Below are 25,649 nucleotides of genomic sequence, written 5' to 3'. Positions count from 1 at the left end.
GAGTGAACAACTCGGAATGAGGGCCATAGTGCTATCATGTTACCGTGTTATGTTAGGAGCATACCATTCTGTGTATGGGGGTCACGTGTTAGATACTCACAAGTTATCATTGATATGCCTGTTGTATCCCTCTGTTATCCTGATATGGACACACAGGAAGTACCCATGAGGGAAAGGTGCAGTAACATCTCACTGAAAATCACCTCATGGGTTAAATTCTACCTCAAAAGGGGACACTCATGGCTTAAACCAATTTTCCTGTCATTGTTACTTCTATTTGTTTCCCTTTGTACATCTCTGGACTCCAACAGACATCTTGGAGCCTGACCCAGCAGGTGGTCATCAGGAGAAGGACAGCCATGGGAGGGAAGAGGGAAAAACCTGAAAAGGTACCCCACCAATCAGGAAACTGTGCTACGTCCCCATATGAGCACAGCATCATGGGCATTTGGAAGGTTTTAAAATAGGTTGCCAAGGTCAACTCAGCTCCTCATGTTAGTCACAGGACTTGGCTAAGGGGTTCATCACCTGTGGACTAATCTGCAATCACTAATGTGTGGAATCAGTAATAATTCTGCTGTATGGAATACTATGGAATTGGGTGGACTAATCTGCTGTCATTGCTGTGTGGAATCAGTGATAGTGTAGTTCTGCTGTGTGGAACACTATGGAATTCGGTGGACTAATCTGCTATCACTGCTTTGTGGAATTAAAGATACTGTAGTTCTGCTGTGTGTAACTGTTTGTAATTACTGTGTGAATGGTTGTTGGTTGTGGAGCTATGGGGAAAATGTGTAAAGCATTGAAAAAAGGGGAGAAGTATGCCCATGGCAACCAATCAGCTTTGAGGCAGCACTTATCAAGTGCATTCTATAAAGTTATAGGTAGCAGCTGATTAGTTCAACTTCTCCACTGACTCACTTCTCTCCTCTTTTTACTAGAGATGAGCGGGTTCGGTTCTCAGAGAACCGAAACCTACCGAACTTTGCCTTCCTAGTCCGGATCTGAGCCAGGCTCAGATTTTCCCTCTTGATTCGGAAACCCGAACGCGGCAAAATGTCATCATCCTGCTGTCGGATTCTCGCTGGATTTGGATTCCATATAAGGAGCCGCTCGTCCCCGCCATTATCACTCTAGTCTCGGAGAGTGTATAGAGGACGTGTCCTCAGTGTTCAGTGTCTGTGTGTTGGGGCGGGAAAGTGGGGTGGCAAGTGTTGTGCTGCTCAGACCAGTCCAGTGTAGTCACTCAGTGTATTGTGCTGCATCAGTCCAGGCAGTCACAGTGTTGGTGTTCTCTGTTGCCACATATCCAGTGTAGCTGTAAAGTGGTGCTGTGTGTTGTGCAGACAAGTCCAGTGTAGTTAGTGTATTGTGCTGTATCAGTCCAGGCAGATATATCCAGTGTAGCTGTATAAAGTGGTGCTGTGTGTTGTGCAGACCAGTCCAGTGTAGTCAGTGTATTGTGCTGTATCAGTCCAGCCATTCACAGTGTTGGTGTTCTCTGCTGCCATATATCCAGTGTAGCTGTATAAAGTGGTGCTGTGTTGTGTAGATCAGTGGTAGTGTCCTGTGTCATAAGTAATTCCAGTGACGATATACGCTGCTGCTATATATCCACTGCTGCAGTATAACAATCATAACAACCTGTTGGGCTGCATCAGACCAGTGGTAGTGTCCTGTGTCATCATTAATTCCAGTCACGATATACGCTGCTGCTATATATACACTGCTGCAGTATAACAATTATAACAACCTGTTGGGCTGCATCAGACCAGTGGTAGTTTCCTGTGTCATCAGTAATTCCAGTGACAGTATACGCTGCTGCTATATATCCACTGCTGCAGTATAACAATTATAACAACCTGTTGGGCTGCATCAGACCAGTGGTAGTTTCCTGTGTCATCAGTAATTCCAGTGACAGTATACGCTGCTGCTATATATCCACTGCTGCAGTATAATAATTATAACAACCTGTTGTGCTGCATCAGACCAGTGGTAGTTATCAGTAATTCCAGTGACGATATACGCTGCTGCTATATATCCACTGCTGCAGTATATCAATTATAACAACCTGTTGGGTTGCATCAGACCAGTGGTAGTGTCCTGTGTCATCAGTAATTCCAGTGACAGTATACGCTGCTACTATATATCCACTGCTGCAGTATAACAATTATAACAACCTGTTGGGCTGCATCAGACCAGTGGTAGTGTCCTGTGTCATCAGTAATTCCAGTGATGATATACGCTGCTGCTATATATCCACTGCTGCAGTATAACAATTATAACAACCTGATGGGCAGACCAGTGGTAGTGTCCTGTGTCATCAGTAATTCCAGTCATTCCTGTGACACACATTGGGGTTCATTCCGAGTTGATCGTTTAGCACAGCTACGATCATCTTCCCTGACATGCGGGAAGCACAGGGCTAGTCCCCCCCCCCCCCCCCGCCCCCGCACACATACAAAAGCATCGCCCAGCGGTGATGCCTTTGTATTTGAGGAATAACTCCCGGCCAGAGCAGCTCCTGCGGCTGGCCGGGAGTTAATTGTCGCTGCCACTGGCTACAGCGGCTGCGTGAGATGTTACGCAGCCACCGCAGCCCGCCCCCCCAATGGTCTGGCCATGCCTGCGTTGGCTGGACCGCTCCCCCTAAACGGCGGTGTTCAGCCCCCTCCCGCCCAGCGACCGCCTCTGTCTCAGAGGCGATCGCTAGGCAAAGAAAGCTGGCATGCGCTGGCGCACTGTGGCACCGGCGCATGCGCACTTGCATCCCTATCGCTGCACTGCGACAAACTGCAGCAAGCGATCGGGTCGGACTGACCCCCATTGTCTCATATAACTCCCCAAAAATAATGGAGAAAATCGGGAAAGATCAAGAAGAACCACTTCCTCCTACTGCTGAAGCTGCTGCCACTAGCCATGACATAGACGATGAAATGCCATCAACGTCGTCTGCCAAGGCCGATGCCCAATGTGATAGTAGAGGGCGTGTGAAATCCAGAATGCCAAAGTTCAGTAAAAAGAACCAAAAAAAGAAATTTAAATTGTCTGAGGAGAAACGTAAACTTGCCAATATGCCATTTACGACACGGAGTGGCAAGGAACGGCTGAGGCCCTGGCCTCTGTTCATGACTAGTGTTTCAGCTTCACATGACAATGGAAGCCCTCATCCTCCCGCTAGAAAAATGAAGAGTTAAGCTGGAAAGAGCACAGAAAAGAACTGTGCGCTCTGAGATGGTATCACAAATCCCCAAGAAGAGTCCAAGTGTGTCGGCGGTTGCGATGCCTGACCTTCCCAACACTGAATGGGAAGAGGTGGTTCCTTCCACCATTTTCACGCCCCCTGCAAGTGCTGGAAGGAGCACCCACAGTCCAGTTCCTGATATTCAAATTGAAGATGTCACTGTTGAAGTACACCAGGATGAGGATATGGGTGCTGCTGGCGCTGAGGAGGAAGTTGACGATGAGGATTCTGATGGTGACGTAGTTTGTTTAAATCAGGCACTGAGGGAGACACCTGTTGTCCTTGGGACAAAGAAGCCCATTGTGATGCCTGGGCAAACTACCAAAAAATCCACCTCTTCGGTGTGGAATTATTGCTCCACAAATCCGGACAACAGGTGTCAAGCCATCTGTTGCCTCTGTCAATCTGTAATAAGCAGGGGTAAGGATGTTAACCACCTAGGAACATCCTCCCTTATACGTCACCTGCTGCGCATTCATCAGGAGTCACTGTCAAGTTCAGAAACTTTGGGTAAGAGCGTAAGCAGTCCACTGACACCTAAATCCCTTTTTCCTCCTGTACCCAAGCTCCTGCAAGCCACACCACCAACTCCCTCAATGTCAACTTCCTCCTCAGTCAGGAACGTCCGTAGTCCTGCAGGCCATGTCACTGTCAAGACTGAGGAGTCCTCTCCTAACTGGGATTCCTCCGTAGGATCCTTGAGTGGTACGCCTGCTGCTGTTGCTGCCGCTGCTGTTGTTGCTGCTGGGAGTCGATCGTCATCCCAGAGGGGAAGTCGGAAGACTACTTGTACTACTTCCAGTGAGCAATTGACTATCCAACAGTCCTTTGTGAGGAAGATGAAATATGACAGCAGTCATCCTTTTGCAAAGCAGATAACTGAGGCCTTGACAGCTATGTTGGTGTTAGAGGTGCGTCCGGTATCCACCATTAGTTCAGAGTCACTTAAAGATTTGTTTGATGTACTGTGTCCCCAGTATCAAATCCCATCTAGGTTTCACTTCTCTAGGCAGGCGATACTGAGAATGAACACACGTCAAAAAAGAGTCACCAGTGTCCTAAAAAAGGCAGTTGTATCCAGTGTCCACTTAACCACAGACATGTGGACAAGTGGAACAGGGCAGACTAAGGACTATATGACTGTAACAGCCCACTGGGTAGATGTATGGCCTCCTGCAGCGGCACCAGTAGCAGCACCATGCAAACGCCAACTCATTCCTAGGCAGGCTACACTATGTATCACCGCTTTCCATGAGAGGCACACAGCTGACGACCTCTTACGGAAACTGAGGAACAGCATCGCAGAATGGCTTACCTCAATTGGACTCTCCTGGGGATTTGTGATATCGGACAACGCCACCAATATTGTGCGTGCATTACACCTGGGCAAATTCCAGCACGTCCCATGTTTTGCACATACAATTAATTTGGTGGTGCAGAATTTTTTGAAAAATGAGAGGGGTGTGCAGGAGATGCTGTCGGTGGCCCGAAAAAGTGCGGGCCACTTTCGGCATTCTGTCACTGCATGGCAAAGACTGGAGCGCCAGCAAACACTTGTGAACCTGCCCCGCCATCAACTGAAGCAAGAGGTGGTAACGAGGTGGAATTTAAACATTCTATGTGCTTCGGAGGGTGGAGGAGCAGCAAAAGGCCATTCAAGCCTATACATCCACCTATGTTATAGGCAAAGGAGGGGTAATGCACCTGACTCAAGCGCAGTGGAGAATGATTTCTGTCTTGTGCAAGGTTCTCCAACCCTTTGTACTTGCCACACGTGAAGTCAGTTCAGACACTGCCAGCTTGAGCCAGGTCATTCCCCTCATCAGGCTTTTGCAGAAGCAGCTGGATAAATTGAAGGAGGAGCTAAGACGGAGCAATTCCATAAAGTATGTGGGACTTGTGGATGGAGCCCTTCATTCGCTTTGCCAGGATTCAAGGGTGGTCAATCTCTTGAAATCAGATCACTACATTTTGGCCACCGTGCTCAATCCTAGGTTTAAAGCCTATGTTGTATCTCTCTTTCCAGCAGACACAAGTGTGCAGAGGTGCAAAGACCTGCTGGTTAGTAAATTGTCAACTCAAGCGGAACGTGACCCGTCAACAGCTCCTCCTTCAATTTCTCCCGCTACTGGGGCTGCAAGGAAAAGGATAACATTTCCTAGCCCACCGCTGGCGGTGATGCAGGGCAGTCGGGAGCGAAAGCTGACATCTGGTCCGGACTGAAGGACCTGCCAACGATTACTGACATATCTACTGTCACTGCATATGATTCTGTCACCATTGAAAGAATGGTGGTGGATTATATGAGTGACAGCATCCAAGTAGGCATGTCAGACAGTCCGTACGTATACTGGCAGGAAAAAGAGGCAATTTGGAGTAGTGATGAGCGGGTTCGGTTCCTCGGAATCCGAACCCCCCCGAACTTCAGCCTTTTTACACGGATCCGAGGCAGACTCGGATCTTCCCGCCTTGCTCGGCTAACCCGAGCGCCCCCGAACGTCATCATCCCGCTGTCGGATTCTCGCGAGGCTCGGATTCTATCGCGAGACTCGGATTCTATATAAGGAGCCGCGCGTCGCCGCCATTTTCACACGTGCATTGAGATTCATAGGGAGAGGACGTGGCTGGCGTCCTCTCCATTTAGATTAGAAGAGAGAGAGTGAGAGTGAGACACTTGATTTACTGGAGCTTAGGAGTACTCAGAGAGTGCAGAGTTTACTAGTGACTGACCAGTGACCACCAGTGCAGTTTTATTATATTATTATTTAATATAATCCGTTCTCTGCCTGAAAAAAAATGATACACAGTGACACAGTAACAGTATACCATATCTGTGCTCAGCCTCAGTGTGCTGCATCATCTATGTATATCTGACTGTGCTGAGTGCTCAGTGCTCACACAGCTTAATTGTGGGGGAGACTGGGGAGCAGTAGCAGGAGTACATATTATTTAACAGTGCACACTTTTGCTGCCAGAGTGCCACTGCCAGTGTGACTGACCAGTGACCACTGTCTGACCACCAGTATATTGTGATTGTCTGCCTGAAAAAGTTAAACACTCGTCGTGTGATGTTTTTATTCTATAAACGCATTCTGCTGACAGTGTCCAGCAGGTCCGTCATTAATTATATAATATATATACCTGTCCGGCTGCAGTAGTGATATATATATATATTTTTTATATCATTATCATCCAGTCTATATTAGCAGCAGAAGCAGTACGGTAGTCCACGGCTGTAGCTACCTCTGTGTCGGCAGTCGCTCGTCCATCCATAATTGTATACCACCTACCTGTGGTGTTTTTTTTTTTTTCTATCTTCTTGATACTAGTAGCTTACTTTAGGAGTCTGCAGTGCTGACAGTGTCCAGCAGGTCAGTCATTATAATATATACCTGTCCGGCTGCAGTAGTGATATATATATATTTTTTATATCATTATCATCCAGTCTATATTAGCAGCAGACGCAGTACGGTAGTCCACGGCTGTAGCTACCTCTGTGTCGGCAGTCGCTCGTCCATCCATAATTGTATACCACCTACCTGTGGTGTTTTTTTTTTTTCTATCTTCTTGATACTACTAGTAGCTTACTTTAGGAGTCTGCAGTGCTGCGGACAGTGTCCAGCAGGTCCGTCATTATATAATATATACCTGTCCGGCTGCAGTAGTGATATATATATATATATATATATATATATATATTTTATATCATTATCATCCAGTCTATATTAGCAGCAGACGCAGTACGGTAGTCCACGGCAGTCGCTCGTCCATCCATAATTGTATACCACCTACCTGTGGTGTTTTTTTTTTCTATCTTCTTGATACTACTAGTAGCTTACTTTAGGAGTCTGCAGTGCTGCGGACAGTGTCCAGCAGGTCCGTCATTATATAATATATACCTGTCCGGCTGCAGTAGTGATATATATATATTTTTTATATCATTATCATCCAGTCTATATTAGCAGAAGACGCAGTACGGTAGTCCACGGCTGTAGCTACCTCTGTGTCGGCAGTCGCTCGTCCATCCATAAGTATACTAGTATCCATCCATCTCCATTGTTTACCTGAGGTGCCTTTTAGTTGTGCCTATTAAAATATGGAGAACAAAAATGTTGAGGTTCCAAAAATAGGGAAAGATCAAGATCGACTTCCACCTCGTGCTGAAGCTGCTGCCACTAGTCATGGCCGAGACGATGAAATGCCAGCAATGTCGTCTGCCAAGGCCGATGCCCAATGTCATAGTACAGAGCATGTAAAATCCAAAACACCAAATATCAGTAAAAAAAGGACTCAAAAATCTAAAATAAAATTGTCGGAGGAGAAGCGTAAACTTGCCAATATGCCATTTACCACACGGAGTGGCAAGGAACGGCTGAGGCCCTGGCCTATGTTCATGGCTAGTGGTTCAGCTTCACATGAGGATGGAAGCACTCAGCCTCTCGCTAGAAAAATGAAAAGACTCAAGCTGGCAAAAGCACAGCAAAGAACTGTGCGTTCTTCGAAATCACAAATCCACAAGGAGAGTCCAATTGTGTCATTTGCGATGCCTGACCTTCCCAACACTGGACGTGAAGAGCATGCGCCTTCCACCATTTGCACGCCCCCTGCAAGTGCTGGAAGGAGCACCCGCAGTCCAGTTCCTGATAGTCAGATTGAAGATGTCAGTGTTGAAGTACACCAGGATGAGGAGGATATGGGTGTTGCTGGCGCTGGGGAGGAAATTGACCAGGAGGATTCTGATGGTGAGGTGGTTTTGTTTAAGTCAGGCACCCGGGGAGACACCTGTTGTCCGTGGGAGGAATAGGGCCATTGACATGCCTGGTGAAAATACCAAAAAAATCAGCTCTTCGGTGTGGAAGTATTTCAACAGAAATGCGGACAACATTTGTCAAGCCGTGTGTTACCTTTGTCAAGCTGTAATAAGTAGGGGTAAGGACGTTAACCACCTCGGAACATCCTCCCTTATACGTCACCTGCAGCGCATTCATCATAAGTCAGTGACAAGTTCAAAAACTTTGGGCGACAGCGGAAGCAGTCCACTGACCAGTAAATCCCTTCCTCTTGTAACCAAGCTCACGCAAACCACCCCACCAACTCCCTCAGTGTCAATTTCCTCCTTCCCCAGGAATGCCAATAGTCCTGCAGGCCATGTCACTGGCAATTCTGACGAGTCCTCTCCTGCCTGGGATTCCTCCGATGCATCCTTGCGTGTAACGCCTACTGCTGCTGGCGCTGCTGTTGTTGCTGCTGGGAGTCGATGGTCATCCCAGAGGGGAAGTCGTACTCGTAAGACCACTTTTACTACTTCCACCAAGCAATTGACTGTCCAACAGTCCTTTGCGAGGAAGATGAAATATCACAGCAGTCATCCTGCTGCAAAGCGGATAACTGAGGCCTTGGCATCCTGGGCGGTGAGAAACGTGGTTCCGGTATCCATCATTACTGCAGAGCCAACTAGAGACTTGTTGGAGGTACTGTGTCCCCGGTACCAAATACCATCTAGGTTCCATTTCTCTAGGCAGGCGATACCGAAAATGTACACAGACCTCAGAAAAAGACTCACCAGTGTCCTAAAAAATGCAGTTGTACCCAATGTCCACTTAACCACGGACATGTGGACAAGTGGAGCAGGGCAGGCTCAGGACTATATGACTGTGACAGCCCACTGGGTAGATGTATGGACTCCCGCCGCAAGAACAGCAGCGGCGGCACCAGTAGCAGCATCTCGCAAACGCCAACTCTTTCCTAGGCAGGCTACGCTTTGTATCACCGGTTTCCAGAATACGCACACAGCTAAAAACCTCTTACGGCAACTGAGGAAGATCATCGCAGAATGGCTTACCCCAATTGGACTCTCCTGTGGATTTGTGGCATCGGACAACGCCAGCAATATTGTGTGTGCATTAAATCTGGGCAAATTCCAGCACGTCCCATGTTTTGCACATACCTTGAATTTGGTGGTGCAGAATTATTTAAAAAACGAGAGGGGCGTGCAAGAGATGCTGTCGGTGGCCAGAAGAATTGCGGGACACTTTCGGCGTACAGGCACCACGTACAGAAGACTGGAGCACCACCAAAAACGCCTGAACCTGCCCTGCCATCATCTGAAGCAAGAAGTGGTAACGAGGTGGAATTCAACCCTCTATATGCTTCAGAGGTTGGAGGAGCAGCAAAAGGCCATTCAAGCCTATACAACTGAGGTGGAATGCACCTGTCTCAAGCGCAGTGGAGAATGATTTCAACGTTGTGCAAGGTTCTGCAACCTTTTGAACTTGCCACACGTGAAGTCAGTTCAGACACTGCCAGCCTGAGTCAGGTCATTCCCCTCATCAGGCTTTTGCAGAAGAAGCTGGAGACATTGAAGGAGGAGCTAACACAGAGCGATTCCGTTAGGCATGTGGGACTTGTGGATGGAGCCCTTAATTCGCTTAACAAGGATTCACGGGTGGTCAATCTGTTGAAATCAGAGCACTACATTTTGGCCACCGTGCTCGATCCTAGATTTAAAACCTACATTGGATCTCTCTTTCCGGCAGACACAAGTCTACTGGGGTTCAAAGAACTGCTGGTGACAAAATTGTCAAATCAAGCGGAACGCGACCTGTCAACATCTCCTTCACATTCTCCCGCAACTGGGGGTGCGAGGAAAAGGCTCAGAATTCCGAGCCCACCCGCTGGCGGTGATGCAGGGCAGTCTGGAGCGACTGCTGATGCTGACATCTGGTCCGGACTGAAGGACCTGACAACGATTACGGACATACCGTCTACTGTCGCTGCATATGATTCTCTCCCCATTGAAAGAATGGTGGAGGATTATATGAGTGACCGCATCCAAGTAGGCACGTCACACAGTCCGTACTTATACTGGCAGGAAAAAGAGGCAATTTGGAGGCCCTTGCACAAACTGGCTTTATTCTACCTAAGTTGCCCTCCCACAAGTGTGTACTCCGAAAGAGTGTTTAGTGCCGCCGCTCACCTTGTCGGCAATCGGCTTACGAGGTTACATCCAGAAAATGTGGAGAAGATGATGTTCATTAAAATGAATTATAATCAATTCCTCCGTGGAGACATTCACCAGCAGCAATTGCCTCCACAAAGTACACAGGGAGCTGAGATGGTGGATTCCAGTGGGGACGAATTGATAATCTGTGAGGAGGGGGATGTACACGGTGATATATCGGAGGATGATGATGATGTGGACATCTTGCCTCTGTAGAGCCAGTTTGTGCAAGGAGAGATTAAATGCTTCTTTTTTGGTGGGGGTCCAAACCAACCCGTCATTTCAGTCACAGTCGTGTGGCAGACCCTGTCACTGAAATGATGGGTTGGTTAAAGTGTGCATGTCCTGTTTATACAACATAAGGGTGGGTTGGAGGGCCCAAGGACAATTCCATCTTGCACCTCTTTTTTTCTTTCATTTTTCTTTGTGTCATGTGCTGTTTGGGGGGTGTTTTTTGGAAGGGCCATCCTGCGTGACATTGCAGTGCCACTCCTAGATGGGCCAGGTGTTTGTGTCGGCCACTTGGGTCGCTTATCTTACTCACACAGCTACCTCATTGCGCCTCTTTTTTTTCTTCTTTGCGTCATGTGCTGTTTGGGGAGTGTTTTTTGGAAGGGCCATCCTGCGTGACACTGCAGTGCCACTCCTAGATGGGCCAGGTGTTTGTGTCGGCCACTTGGGTCGCTTATCTCACTCACACAGCTACCTAATTGCGCCTCTTTTTTACTTTGCGTCATGTGCTGTTTGGGGAGTGTTTTTTGGAAGGGCCATCCTGCGTGACACTGCAGTGCCACTCCTAGATGGGCCAGGTGTTTGTGTCGGCCACTTGAGTTGCTTATCTTACTCACACAGCTACCTCATTGCGCCTCTTATTTCTTTGCGTCATGTGCTGTTTGGGGAGTGTTTTTTGGAAGGGCCATCCTGCGTGACACTCCTAGATGGGCCAGGTGTTTGTGTCGGCCACTTGGGTCGCTGAGCTTAGTCATCCAGCGACCTCGGTGCAAATTTTAGGAATAAAAATAATATTGTGAGGTGTGAGGTGTTCAGAATAGACTGAAAATGAGTGGAAATAATGGTTATTGAGGTTAATAAATACTTTGGGATCAAAATGACCCCCAAATTCTATGATTTAAGCTGTTTTTTGAAAAAAACAAAACAAATCCAAAACACACCCGAATCCGACAAAAAAAATTTGGTGAGGTTTTGCCAAAACGCGTTCGAACCCAAAACACGGCCGCGGAACCGAACCCAAAACCAAAACACAAAACCCGAAAAATTTCCGGTGCTCATCACTAATTTGGAGGCCCTTGCACAAACTGGCTTTATATTACCTAAGTTGCCCCCCCCCCCCTCCTCCAGTGTGTACTCTGAAAGAGTGTTTAGTGCAGCCAGTAACCTTGTCAGCGATCGGCGTAGGAGGTTACGTCCATAAAATGTGGAGTAGATGATGTTCATCAAAATTAATTATAAAGTCTTCCGGGAAGACCTTTACCAGCAATTGCCTCCAGAAAGTACACAGGAACCTGTGATGGTGGATTCCAGTGGGGACGAATTAATACTCAGTGAAGAGGATGTACACGGTGAAAGGGGTGAGGAATCGGAGGATGATGATGAGGTGGACATCTTGCCTCTGTAGAGCCAGTTTGTTACAACTGAGGGCTGGTGTTCATAGCGGGAAGCCTCAGTTGTAGGGGCTGACGGGTACTTGAACTTAGGAGGTGAGATGGGACTCCTAGACATGCGCAGGAACTGCAACACCAATGCCCGAAGGCGTGACCACGACAACTGGAGGTGACTTAACGGTTTTTATTAAATAATAAAAGTCATAAAAGGTGCAACAAAACAGTAACCATCAAAGAGAGTCTCTGAATTCCTACTGGTTTGAGACTTAGGAATTAGTTCAAGGTGTGTTATGATGCTTGAGATCGTAGGTGAGAGGTTAAAGTGATGCTAGAGATCGCAGGTGAGAGGTTAAAGTGATGCTAGAGATCGCAGGGACAGAACTTAGCTGTAACAGTAGATATTTGTGAACAGTGAGAACAGAATATCGCTGGAGAAAAGCTACTGGAAGCCAAGGCATATACTCTGCCAACGCTGGGTGCAATAGGGAGAGAGTCAGACTGAACCACCGGGGTTAATCACAGGAGAAGCAGGCTGCACCGCAGAGTATATCCTCAAGAGAGTCAGGCTGCACTGCAGAGTATAGCCACAGGGGAGTCGGGCTGTACCGCAGAGTGTAACCAGAGGAGAAGCAGTCTGCACCACAGAGTATAATCACAGGAGAGTCTCTAGTGAAGCTGAAGACTGGAATCACTGAAAAGACAATTGAAGCACTGACCATTTCCTGGGTGCTGGGACAGGATATTTATACCTGCTGGTGAGCAGGCATTGGCTGACAATTAGACACAGGCACCAGCAGCACTGCAGATTGGTGAGAAGAATGACATGTGACTTTATCCAACATGGCTGCGCCCATGACAGAGTTTGAAGGGGAAAGAACCATGTGCCAAACAACAATGGCGGTGGAGGCCGCAGCAGCAGAGGACTCCACGCTCTACCACATACACACAGCGGCCACAGAGATGACAGCGGCGGCCGCGGCACACAGAGGACGCCACACTCAGCTTCCATGCAGCAAGATCACGAGTGCGGCGGTGACGGCCGTGACGGGCTGAGAGCGCCATACTAAGCTAAGTGAAAACACTAAGAAGGCCACTGAGCCAGCGCTGCAGGTAACACAAAAATGAACTGTAAGACAAAACATAATTATGACCCGGCCCTGGCACGCTGAGCCAATCTCAGGAGACACCTAACTGGTAGAAAATGGCGTCCAGTTACCCGGATCATGACACAGTTTGTGCAAGGAGAGATTGATTGCTTCTTTTTTGGTGGGGGCCCAAACAAACCATTAATTTCAGCCACAGTTGTGTGGCAGACCCTGTCACTGAAATTATTGGTTTGTTAAAGTGTGCATGTCCTGTTTATACAACATAAGGGTGGGTGGGAGGACCCAAGGACAATTCCATCTTGCACCTTTTTCTTCTTTGCATTATGTGCTGTTTAGGGACTAGTTTTTTTAAGTGCCATCCTGTCTGTAACTGCAGTGCCACTCCTAGATGGGCCAGGTGTTTGTGCCGCACACTTGTGTCGCTTAGCTTGGCCATCCAGCTACCTCATTGCACCTCTTTTTCTTCTTTGCATCATGTGCTGTTTGGGGCCTATTTTTTAAATCTGCCATTCTGCCTGCCACTGCAGTGCCACTCCTAGATGGGCCAGGTGTTTGTGCCGCACAGTTGTGACGCTTAGCTTGGCCATCCAGCTACCTAATTGAACCTCTTTTTCTTCTTTGCATCATGTGGTGTTTGGGGACTAGTTTTTGAATAGTGCCATCTTGTCTGCATCTGCAGTGCCACTCCTAGATGGGCCAGGTGTTTGTGCCGCACACTTGTGTTGCTTAGCTTAGTCATACAGCCACCTTGGTGCAACTTTTAGGCCTAAAAACAATATTGTGAGGTGTAAGGTGTTCAGAATAGACTGGAAATGAGTGGAAATGATTGTTATTGAGGTTAATAATACTGTAGGAGCAAAATTACCCCCAAATTCTGTGATTTTAGCTGTTTTTATGTTGTTGTTTTTAAAGAATCATCCAGATCCCAAACCAAAACCAAAACACGAAAGGGTGGTTTTGGCAAAACCAAGCCAAAACCAAAACACAAAAATGGAATTAGAACCAAAACACAAAACACGAAAAGTGCCAGCCACACATCTCTACTTTTTACTGTTTCATACATCTCCCCCCTATATCCTCTACAAGGACTGGCTCTATTTGGAATACTACCTACATATTGTTTCTTCACTACATTTACCTTTTTTTCCCTGAATATTATCTATTTCTGTGTGCGGTGAGAAATAAACCATTTGTTTGGTGCTTTGCTGGTGTTTGGGTGATTGAAGAACCCAAGAACTGTGTTGTCCCAGTATGTTCCACAAACAGACCTATGTTTACCTCTGAATTATACACAGGCATAGCGGTATATACGTGTGGGCATTATACACATGCGCAGCGGTATACACATGTGGGCATTATACACAGGCGCAGAAGTATATGTCGGTGGCCAATTAACCTGTGAGAGGAAACCAAAGTAACCACAGTTATGGTGGGAATCAAACTCACACCCTCAGTGCTATGAATAAATGGAGTCATCTATAATTTTATGACACATAAATGACCTTTAAGAGGAGAGCACTCCACCCCTCTATAATACACATTCATATTATCGACACAAGCTCCATTCTATGACATGAGAGCAATACCAAGCACATACTACAGCAATGACAGACATTCTTTCAAGAAAATCACTATAAAACTTGTACAAGAAACACATAATGAGTAACCATGCAGTCAGCCCCATAGACTGCCAGGGCATACCAAAACTGTGCCAATACCTGGGGTTAAACAACATGGGTTGGGTTCGTGTGACCACCGGTCACCATATCGGTGTGTGTGGGGCGGGAGACAAGCACAACGAAGTTGCGCTCACCACAGGTTCTATACCCGCTCTATGGGTGTCAGGACATACGAGTGGGAATAGTTCCTGTTAGTCGGCATGCCGACTGTCGGGATTGTGAGGGGGCGGGATGCAGGCATCAGTATTGTGACTGGATAACTACATCCTACTTTCCCTAAAAAGAAATATTTCTACAGTATTTAATTCTTATATGCCACCTGCCTTCACTCATTTTCAAACATGCATCAAAATTCCGGGTTAATGCACATGAATGCGCATCAACCAGGGATTTTGGTATGTCTGAATGCAAACGTTTGTGACCCTTCTCCCAACCAGGGTCATGGAGATTAGACTCATGAATTTGTCGGCGTGCTAGACCCGTCTGATGTCTGAAAGGGGTATAAATAATGTGTGCAACCTGTTCCCTGTTATGCTTCATTAATGTGTATTTAATTATGTTGTGAGCTGCCTGCCTTCGGATCGGGATTGGGCAAAGCCTCGGACGTGTCTGGGGGTGGAACCTTGGGCAAATACAGATAGGGGCAGCTAGTTTCGTATAAGCCCCGGGGTGGTTGGGACTTCAGCTGGCCAGCTCGGGGTGGATGTGTCTGGGCAGCCGGGAGGTGAGTGAGCTGCAGGTGATGACAGGATTTTTTTTCCTGTCATCACTGGTTGCACTGGAAGGGATCTTGTGGGCCTATTTTCAGTGTGGGACCTTGAGCTGCAGCTCCGTCATCCCCATTGTTAATCCGGCCCTGGTGACAGGGAACAAATACCAGTTGTGAAGAACAGACCAGAACTATGCAGTTGTCATGAATGGTGAGAGGGTGAGTAGATTTGTATAGTAAGTAGCATAGTACAATACAGTATGTAGATCATTAACCTGTAGTACTCCTGCAAGTGTGCATCTGTAAGTCCCACACCTGCTGTAGAGCGACATGTCACAACTGAGGGCTGGTGCTGACCAGAGGAAGCCTCAGTTGTAGGGGCTGCAGTATATGTGAACCTGGGAGGCAGTATAGGGTTCTTGAACATGCAGGGAACCTTTACCATAGATGCCCGAAGGCGTGACCAAGACAACATTGTAAAAGTTTAAGATGTTTATTAAACACAGTTCACTTGCACATTGACAGTTCAAGGAAGACAGTGGTGCTCAGCAATATGGAGTTGAAGCATGATATTGGCAATACAGTTCCTTAGCTACAGGAATAATAGGATGCTGTTGAGAATGGTATCAAACTATACCATCTTAGATGACCTGGAACAAACAGCTATCCGCTGTATAGATGATACGTGTAGGGAATGACTAGCAGATGACACACTGGAAGCTGGAGATGCTGATAGAATGCTGAATGAGGTGAGCACTTGAGAACTGCCAGGAATGCCGGATGGAACCGACACAGGTGGTGAGGGTGCTACTGAACTCACAGATGAAAGTTCGCAGGAGGGAGCACCGATAGAGAACTGTAAATTGAAGTTAAAACACCAGTGTAGCAGGAGATCAGTTGAAGAACACTGGTGATGCTGGGGATCGATGACAGAGCACCGATGGTGACTGGAGATCGATGATGGAACACTGATGATGACTGGAGATCGATGATGGAACACCGATGGAGCTGGAGATCGATGGCGGAACACCGATGGAGCCAGGCAGAGATGCAAGCAGGATGGAACTCAGGTCTCAGTGCAGAATGGAATATCCTGGAGCAAGGTAACCTGGAAGCAGCTGAGAGCAAACATCCATACAGGGTATGACAATCATAGCACTGGCATCTTTCCAGCCCAGGAACAGGATATTTATACCTGCTGGGGAGCAGGCATTGGCTGGCTGATTAAGCAGAGTCCAGAGCGCAGCGGATAGGATGAAACAACAACATGCAACAACAGCAGATGGGATCCCGCTCTGGAACGCTGGGCCAGCCTCAGGAGACACTTGAAAGGTAAATACTGATGTCCGGTTACCTGGATCATGACACTACAGACTACATACTCAGGGATCTATTTACTAAGTATGGAGAGAGATAAAGTAGACAGATATAAAGTGCCAACCAATCCGCTCCTAGCTGCCATTTTTCAAACACAGCCTATAACATGGCAGTTAGAAGCTGATTGGCTGGTACTTTATCTCTGTCTACTTTAGCTCTCTCTAATGCTTAGTAAAAAGACCCCTCAGTGAGTCTTAGTGTAACCTCACATGGGGGATAGTAAACCTTCTAAATAGCAGAGAACAGGACAAGTGGAGAATTTGTCCATATTGTAGCAATCAATCAAATTCTATATAGCATTTATCAAATACATTCTATAAAATACAGTACTAGCTAGAAGCTAATTGGTCACTCTGGGCAAAGTCTCCCTCTTCTCTACTCTTTAGAAGGTCTGTTACTTCTCCCCCATGATGTACAGCTGTGCACATTGTGGGAGGAAAACACTAGTTTGTAGGAATCTGACCTGCAAACTTTTCTCTAGGGAATAGGATTGCCACTTAGCAATGTCTACCACCCTACACACCTTTGCACCACATTTGAATAGCCGAGACTCTATCGACCAGGTACCTCTCACTCCTGTGAGAAACCCACCCAACCTTGTATGTATACAACTGTGGTGATCATCATGGCAGGAGGAGGGTCTAGGAGAGGACTAGGAGGAGGAGCAGGTAGACTGTTCCATGTGGACATTTCCACTCTGGCACTCTTGGAAAGAAATATGGTGTTGGTCCAGGTATATCCATCGTGTATCAAGGTACTTCCCTGCATAATAGAAGTACATGCCAAAAAGGGACATCGCAATCTACTTCCCGATAACCCATGCTAAGGTGCAAAGAGGTATTCTGTGCTTCTGGGACATTTTTAGAATATACCTTTTCACATCTAGCCATTTCTGACATGGGACTGCTAGGAGAAAATATGGGTATACAGGTCAAACCCAAGAAAGGTATTGGTCTTGGTGGTAGTCAGAACCAACTTTGAGGTACAGTATTTACTACAAAGTCCAGGCTTTAGAGCAGTGAGTGAGTTAAATTCCTGTGTATCAAAAGGGTATCTTGACTTGGATGTACTAACAGTATGTCATCTAGATAAGTAATACAGTGGACACCCTGTGTGACGCTACTGCCTTCATAACTCGTGTGAAGGTGTATGGAGCAAAAGAAAGACAAAATACCATGACTGTCCACTGAAAAAGATTGCCTTTCCTAAAAATCTGAGAGAGCATTTGTGAATCGGGTGAACAGATATAGAATTGAAATCTTCTTTCAGATCTATTTTTACACAGAATCAATCCCATGTGAGGAGGTACGGAATGTCTGAAATATTCAACGTACTAAATGGTTTGGGAACCAATGCAAAGCCTTAACGTTTAGTTATAAACCTTATAAAACCATTCTTTTTTCTTGTAGGAAAAGGTGGCTGATCCAGCCCTTTACCATTGGGTTTGCCAATTCTATCTTCCCCTGTCAGAGAGTTACTGACGTTTCACTGTCCAACTGAGGGTTGCGATCCCTTGTGCGGGAAACACAAATGATCTGGTGAGGAAAACAAATTAAAGGGAGGTTTAATTCGAACTGGATTATCATTAACATCCACTTTGTGATAATCTGCTGCCACACATGATACTGTAAAGGGGGGGGGGGGGGAACATAGAGAGATCCGTTCTTAAAATCTAAGCAATTTAACTAGATTTCTTAGATTTTAAGCATGGTTCTCTCGTGTGCATGCCCCGCAGCGATAGCGATGCGGGCACGCGCATCACTATCTCTGGTGCTAGATTGGCCTGCATGCAGGCACAACCTAGCACATCGCTCTTTTCACCCGCTGGGTGAAATGAGCGCCCACCCCCCCATTCCTTGCTCAGGACACATCGCGCTGTGCTGAGCGGGGGGAGAGATGTGTGCAGCATGGTCTGTGACAGATCACTCAGCACACATCCCTCTAGTGCATAGGTTCTCAAACTCGGTCCTCAGGACCCCACACGGTGCATGTTTTGCTGGTCTCCTCACAAAATCACAAGTGAAATAATTAGCTCCACCTGTCAGTGAGTAATTAATACACCTGTGCACCTGCTGGGTTACCTGCAAAACATGCACTGTGTGGGGTCCTGAGGACCGAGTTTGAGAACCACTGCTCTAGTGTGTACTGGCCTTTAGAGTTTCTGCATGTCTTTGGGTAAATGATAAATGCAGCTGAACTTACTGTAATCGCGGCCTCTCTTGGCATTGCTCCAGGTATTGGAGGTTGGTCTGGGATTGGTATTGTGGGACCTGTGCCCAAAACCAGCTTTCTGGGTTCTTCTTGTACCATGGAAGTCTCAGGCCAGACCGCTGGCTCTCAAAGTCTGACCCTCTTGGAGAAAGGGTCTCCTATGCAGTACATTAACGTTTTTCATGACTGTAGAAGACTTCCCAGCTTTGTACAGAGTCTTGACCTCCTCTATAAACTGCAGGCCAAATAAATCCACATCAGTAAAGTTAGGAAACTCCACAGACTAGGGGGGTTAGGTCAGCTAAACCTGCACTAGTCAGCCACCTAGATCTGTGAGTATTAGTAACGTGATTGAAAGTCTGGTCTATAAGCAAAGTTTCCCTACTAATGGCCTTAAGGAGCACAAGCTTAACCACTTGCCTGGCATGGTCGCACCAGATGTGACCATACAAGCAAGTGTCTTATCTGACCTGGTCGCACAAGATGCGACCAGTCAGACAAAGAGTGTTAGCAGATGCAGGGAAGAGAAACTTCCCTCCGCTGCTGCTCTCAGAGGGACCGGGAGGTTCCTGCTGCCTCCCCGCACCCTCCCCTACTGATTGCCGTGCTGCCGATCACTGCTGATCGGTCAGCACGGCAGGAACCCCCCCCCCCCCCCCCCCCCTTCCAGCGGCTGCAGACAATAGCAGCCTCTGGGGAGTGTAAAACAACCTCCCCAAGCCACCCCCAGCCTCTCCCTGTGTACCTGGCAGCTGTCTTGGGTGTAAAAAGTAATGCTGTGATGGTCGCAATGTTACCGATGTTCCGATGCTACCCAACCGATGTACTAATGTTTGAGAATTTTTTAAAAACAATTTGAAAATGCAAAAAAAAAAAATGTCTTTTTTTTTAAACAAATCATTTGGATAAGGTTAAATTCATGTTCTTTACCTAATTCACTCATTAAAAAAAACATACATTTCTGAGCGGTTTTTGGGAAAATAAATTGTCAGTTAAGTGGTTAAAACAATTGCAAGATAATGAATTTTACTTACACCTCAAAATATATATATTTTGTATAGGTTGCCAATTTTAAGTCTTCTGAACCAATATAAAACTTTACATTTGGGTGTCAGAATTTTCTTTGTACTGATAGGTTAGGAGTGATGGCTACTTAAAGATGATTATACTGGATGAGTCACTCCTGGTATACCTTCAGATTTTGGTTTTATTTAATATACTGTAGATTTCTTCTTTGAGTAGTGTAATAGATTTTATCATCAAATGTTTTGTGTTCAGAGAATGTGTTTTCAGGTACGGTAGCAAATATGTCAGATCTTTTACTGAAAGGTACTGTGTTGGCACCAATAAAACAAACGTAATTCACAAAATGTGACGGTGCAATGTTCCCAGCTGTGCCTTGGAGCCTTCATGTAAGTATATTTTCACATTACTCCAATTCACAGCAAGACACAGGCAGACTCTTACGTATACTATAGGATATTTAATCATAGTTTTAAAATATTAGTCATAAGTTGCCAATGTATTTTACATCAAAATGGATTCAATAACAGAAAACATTAAATGGAAATAATAAATATTATGTGAACATTATAGAACTACTAAGCAAATGGCAAATGCACATATTTAATTACAAAATCAGAGAGGTAAATAACAAAAATAATTAACTGGATTATTGCAGACCACTTGTGCTGCCATTAATTTACAAGATGTTGCAAATTAGAAATTTAAAATACTAATAATTTGCAAGTATGGCTTATTATTACTTTCATTTTATTTAATAGTCCAACTGTTCATATACAGTATAATAGTAATTAGTTGTTTGACATAGGGGGTCATTCCGAATTGATCGCTCGCTAGCTGTTTTTAGCAGCCGTGCAAACATATAGTCGCTGCCAACGGGGGAGTGTATTTTCGCTTTGCAAGTGTGCGAACGCTTGTGCAGCCGAGCTCTGCAAAAACATTTTGTGCAGTTTCAGAGTAGGTCTGAACTTACTCAGCCCTTGCGATCACTTCAGTCTTTTTGGTGCCGGAATTGATGTCACACACCTGCCCTCCAAACGCCCGGACACGCCTGCGTTTTCCCTACCACTCCCAGAAAACGGTCAGTTGACACCCATAAACGCCCTCTTTCTGTCAATCTTCTTGCAATCGGCTGAGCCTATGGATTCTTCGTTAAATCCATACCTCAGCAACAATCCGCATTGTACCTGTACGACGTGCCTGCGCATTGTGGTGCATATGCATGCGCAGTAGAGACCTGCTCGCAGCGCAGTGAAAATCGTCAGCGTGCAATTAACTGATCCCCATAGTGCACAATTTCTCATGTTATGCATTTATTACGCAGTGTCTTCCTTCTGTCTGCATATGTCAATGTAAATGATATTTTACAAATGTATCAATGTTTTTTCAGTTTTGCATCATATAATAATCATAGTACCCTTGTTAATGAAAAAAGCATCACAGCATACTTATTTCAAAACAATTATAAAAACCCTTTAAACAACTCTGTAAACTAACCATGCCTATTTATTAAGCACAAACATGAATGAATCCTCCAAAACCAGTCATTTTTAAGGATTTACTCATTTTTGCGCATCAGAGGAATTTAAAAAATGGGTACCATGTTTGGTACAGTATGATATATGCTGCAGTCCCTGTCTTTACAATCACAAATGCAATGCTCATACTGTAGGTTTTTATGGGGCTGTGAAAATTTCCCATTTACCCAATTTAAAGCTATTCGAACCTTGGCCCCATTAGCTAATGCCATCTTTAACAATAGTTTTTTTTGTACATAGCAATTTTCTCCCAGTATGATTACAATTGCATTTCAACAAACATAGGCTATAAAGCTACAGTGGCCTCCCGGATGGGACTCGTATGCCAGCGCTCTGCCATCCACTGCAGTTACACCTAGTTCATTGTGGGTCCCTCCTGAGCCCGATCGAACCTTGGATCTCGGTAAAGCTGTAAAGCTGTGCTCCTAGTGCGACACCCCCCCCCCCCCCCTACCCTCCCCCTTCTCTCCTGCCATATCTTGAAAGGTATGTAAACTGCATCTCACTACTTTATAATGGTTGTCTGGAGATTACATTTTACTTGGTGTTAACTTCCCTATCGTTGATGTACTAGTGTACTATTGCAAGCAAACCTTCACCTCCTATGTAAATTGTATCTAACAGAATCCCACGTATATTTTAATGTCATAATAACTTTAAGAGAACAAAACATTTTTAGTCTTTTAGTCTCTGAAAAGTTCAAATTCAAACATTTCAATCAGGCATTTGCTGATCTCAATCTAGTGCTTCAGAAGCAAAGTGCCTGAGTAGTTCATTCAACGGATCTGGTTTTGGTAATTTAGTGAGGTTTATGTTTTTTTTAAGTTTTTCATTTAAATAAAATAATAGAATTACTTATTTAATTAAAAAAAATGATTTACAAGGAGATATCTTTGAAGATGAAAGTGTGTGTTACAAAAATATACAGTATTTGCATCAAATGAGGAATTTACCCAGTGCACATGCCAAGTCAAGTCTTTAGTCTCTCCTCTTACAGTCCTGTTAGCTTTAACCAACATCCAAAAAACTCCTGCAACCCCCTATGGCATTCCCCTCTCCCATCTACTCCCGCTTTAAAAAAATTTGTGTCCACATCTGGCTCATTACACAAATCTCTACACTGGCTTACCAATTCACATTAGCCTACTCATCTTCATTGGCAAACAACCAACCGTTGGTACATTTTAAACCACACCTTGAAATACTTTTTCTCATACTATTATAGCCCACCAACTATTCTTGAACTGCACATCCCAGCATGCCTTGCCACAGTGTTGCCATTTGGCGATGCTAAAACTGTTGCAGGGTATGCTGAGATGTGTAGTTCACAACAGCTGGAGGGCCGCTTATTGTCCACCCCTGCTCTTAGACCTCTGACCTGTGCCTCACAACATCTCCAATAAAAAACCTGTTACTGTAATGAGTCGCTGCTGCGGATCATTTCTGTTTGTTTTCTGGCTGTCTCCTAGCAACCTGGAAGCTGGCTACTATGTGTAGCAGCACCCTGTTGGGGAATGCTTCGTTACCTGACTCCATCCTGTTGTCTCTTGTGAAAGTCAGGAGGCTGGTGGATGTGCAGCAGCACAGCTAGAGATGAGCGGGTTCGGTTCCTCGGAATCCGAACCCGCCCGAACTTCATGTTTTTTTACACGGGTCCGAGCGACTCGGATCTTCCCGCCTTGCTCGGTTAACCCGAGCGCGCCCGAACGTCATCATGACGCTGTCGGATTCTCGCGAGGCTCGGATTCTATCGCGAGACTCGGATTCTATATAAGGAGCCGCGCGTCGCCGCCATTTTCACACGTGCATTGAGATTGATAGGGAGAGGACGTGGCTGGCGTCCTCTCCATTTAGATTAGAAGAGAGAGAGTGAGATTGAGACAGAGACACTTGATTTACTGGAGCTTAGGAGTACTAGAGAGTGCAGAGTTTACTAGTGACTGACCACTGACCAGTGACCACCAGTGCAGTTTTATTTAATATAATCCGTTCTCTGCCTGAAAAAAACGATACACAGTGACTCAGTCACATACCATATCTGTGCTCAGCCCAGTGTGCTGCATCATCTATGTATAATATCTGACTGTGCTCACACAGCTTAATTGTGGGGGAGACTGGGGAGCAGTTATAGGTTATAGCAGGAGCCAGGAGTACATACATATTATTAAAATTAAACAGTGCACACTTTTGCTGCAGGCAGGAGTGCCACTGCCAGTGTGACTGACCAGTGACCTGACCACACTGACCACCAGTATAGTATACTATATTGTGATTGCCTGAAAAAGTTAAACACTCGTCGTGTGACTTGTGTGGTGTTTTTTTTTTTATTCTATAAAAAACTCATTCTGCTGACAGACAGTGTCCAGCAGGTCCGTCATTATATAATATATACCTGTCCGGCTGCAGTAGTGATATATATATATTTTTTTTATATCATTATTTATCATCCAGTCACAGCAGACACAGTACGGTAGTTCACGGCTGTAGCTACCTCTGTGTCGGCACTCGGCAGTCCATCCATAATTGTATACCACCTACCCGTGGTTTTTTTTTTCTTTCTTCTTTATACATACTACATCTCATTATCATCCAGTCTATATTAGCAGCAGACACAGTACAGTACGGTAGTCCACGGCTGTAGCTACCTCTGTGTCGGCACTCGGCAGTCCATCCATAATTGTATACCACCTACCCGTGGTTTTTTTTTTTTCTTTCTTCTTTATACATACTACATCTCATTATCATCCAGTCTATATTAGCAGCAGACACAGTACAGTACGGTAGTCCACGGCTGTAGCTACCTCTGTGTCGGCACTCGGCAGTCCGTCCATAATTGTATACCACCTACCCGTGGTTTTTTTTTCTTTCTTCTTTATACATACATACTACATCTCATTATCAACCAGTCTATATTAGCAGCAGACACAGTACAGTACGGTAGTCCACGGCTGTAGCTACCTCTGTGTCGGCACTCGGCAGTCCATCCATAATTGTATACCACCTACCCGTGGTTTTTTTTTCTTTCTTCTTTATACATACTACATCTCATTATCATCCAGTCTATATTAGCAGCAGACACAGTACAGTACGGTAGTCCACGGCTGTAGCTACCTCTGTGTCGGCACTCGGCAGTCCATTCATAATTGTATACTAGTATCCATCCATCTCCATTGTTTACCTGAGGTGCCTTTTAGTTGTGCCTATTAAAATATGGAGAACAAAAATGTTGAGGTTCCAAAATTAGGGAAAGATCAAGATCCACTTCCACCTCGTGCTGAAGCTGCTGCCACTAGTCATGGCCGAGACGATGAAATGCCAGCAACGTCGTCTGCCAAGGCCGATGCCCAATGTCATAGTACAGAGCATGTCAAATCCAAAACACCAAATATCAGTAAAAAAAGGACTCCAAAACCTAAAATAAAATTGTCGGAGGAGAAGCGTAAACTTGCCAATATGCCATTTACCACACGGAGTGGCAAGGAACGGCTGAGGCCCTGGCCTATGTTCATGGCTAGTGGTTCAGCTTCACATGAGGATGGAAGCACTCAGCCTCTCGCTAGAAAACTGAAAAGACTCAAGCTGGCAAAAGCACCGCAAAGAACTGTGCGTTCTTCGAAATCCCAAATCCACAAGGAGAGTCCAATTGTGTCGGTTGCGATGCCTGACCTTCCCAACACTGGACGTGAAGAGCATGCGCCTTCCACCATTTGCACGCCCCCTGCAAGTGCTGGAAGGAGCACCCGCAGTCCAGTTCCTGATAGTCAGATTGAAGATGTCAGTGTTGAAGTACACCAGGATGAGGAGGATATGGGTGTTGCTGGCGCTGGGGAGGAAATTGACCAGGAGGATTCTGATGGTGAGGTGGTTTGTTTAAGTCAGGCACCCGGGGAGACACCTGTTGTCCGTGGGAGGAATATGGCCGTTGACATGCCTGGTGAAAATACCAAAAAAATCAGCTCTTCGGTGTGGAACTATTTCAACAGAAATGCGGACAACAGGTGTCAAGCCGTGTGTTCCCTTTGTCAAGCTGTAATAAGTAGGGGTAAGGACGTTAACCACCTCGGAACATCCTCCCTTATACGTCACCTGCAGCGCATTCATAATAAGTCAGTGACAAGTTCAAAAACTTTGGGTGACAGC

At 45.8% G+C, this 25,649-nt stretch overlaps 1 protein-coding gene across 2 annotated transcripts in view; it reads left to right on the top strand.

Annotated features, from left to right (window-relative positions):
- Positions 1–25,649, top strand: part of FSTL4 (follistatin like 4) — a 759,591-nt gene that overhangs the window by 54,450 nt on the left and 679,492 nt on the right. The gene's annotated exons all lie outside the window — the stretch shown is intronic.

Source organism: Pseudophryne corroboree, chromosome 6 (assembly GCF_028390025.1).
Source record: "Pseudophryne corroboree isolate aPseCor3 chromosome 6, aPseCor3.hap2, whole genome shotgun sequence".
NCBI classification, from domain to species: Eukaryota; Metazoa; Chordata; class Amphibia; order Anura; family Myobatrachidae; genus Pseudophryne; species Pseudophryne corroboree.
The sequence above is the reverse complement of the archived record's forward strand: the minus strand, read 5'-3'. Positions and strand labels throughout refer to the sequence as shown.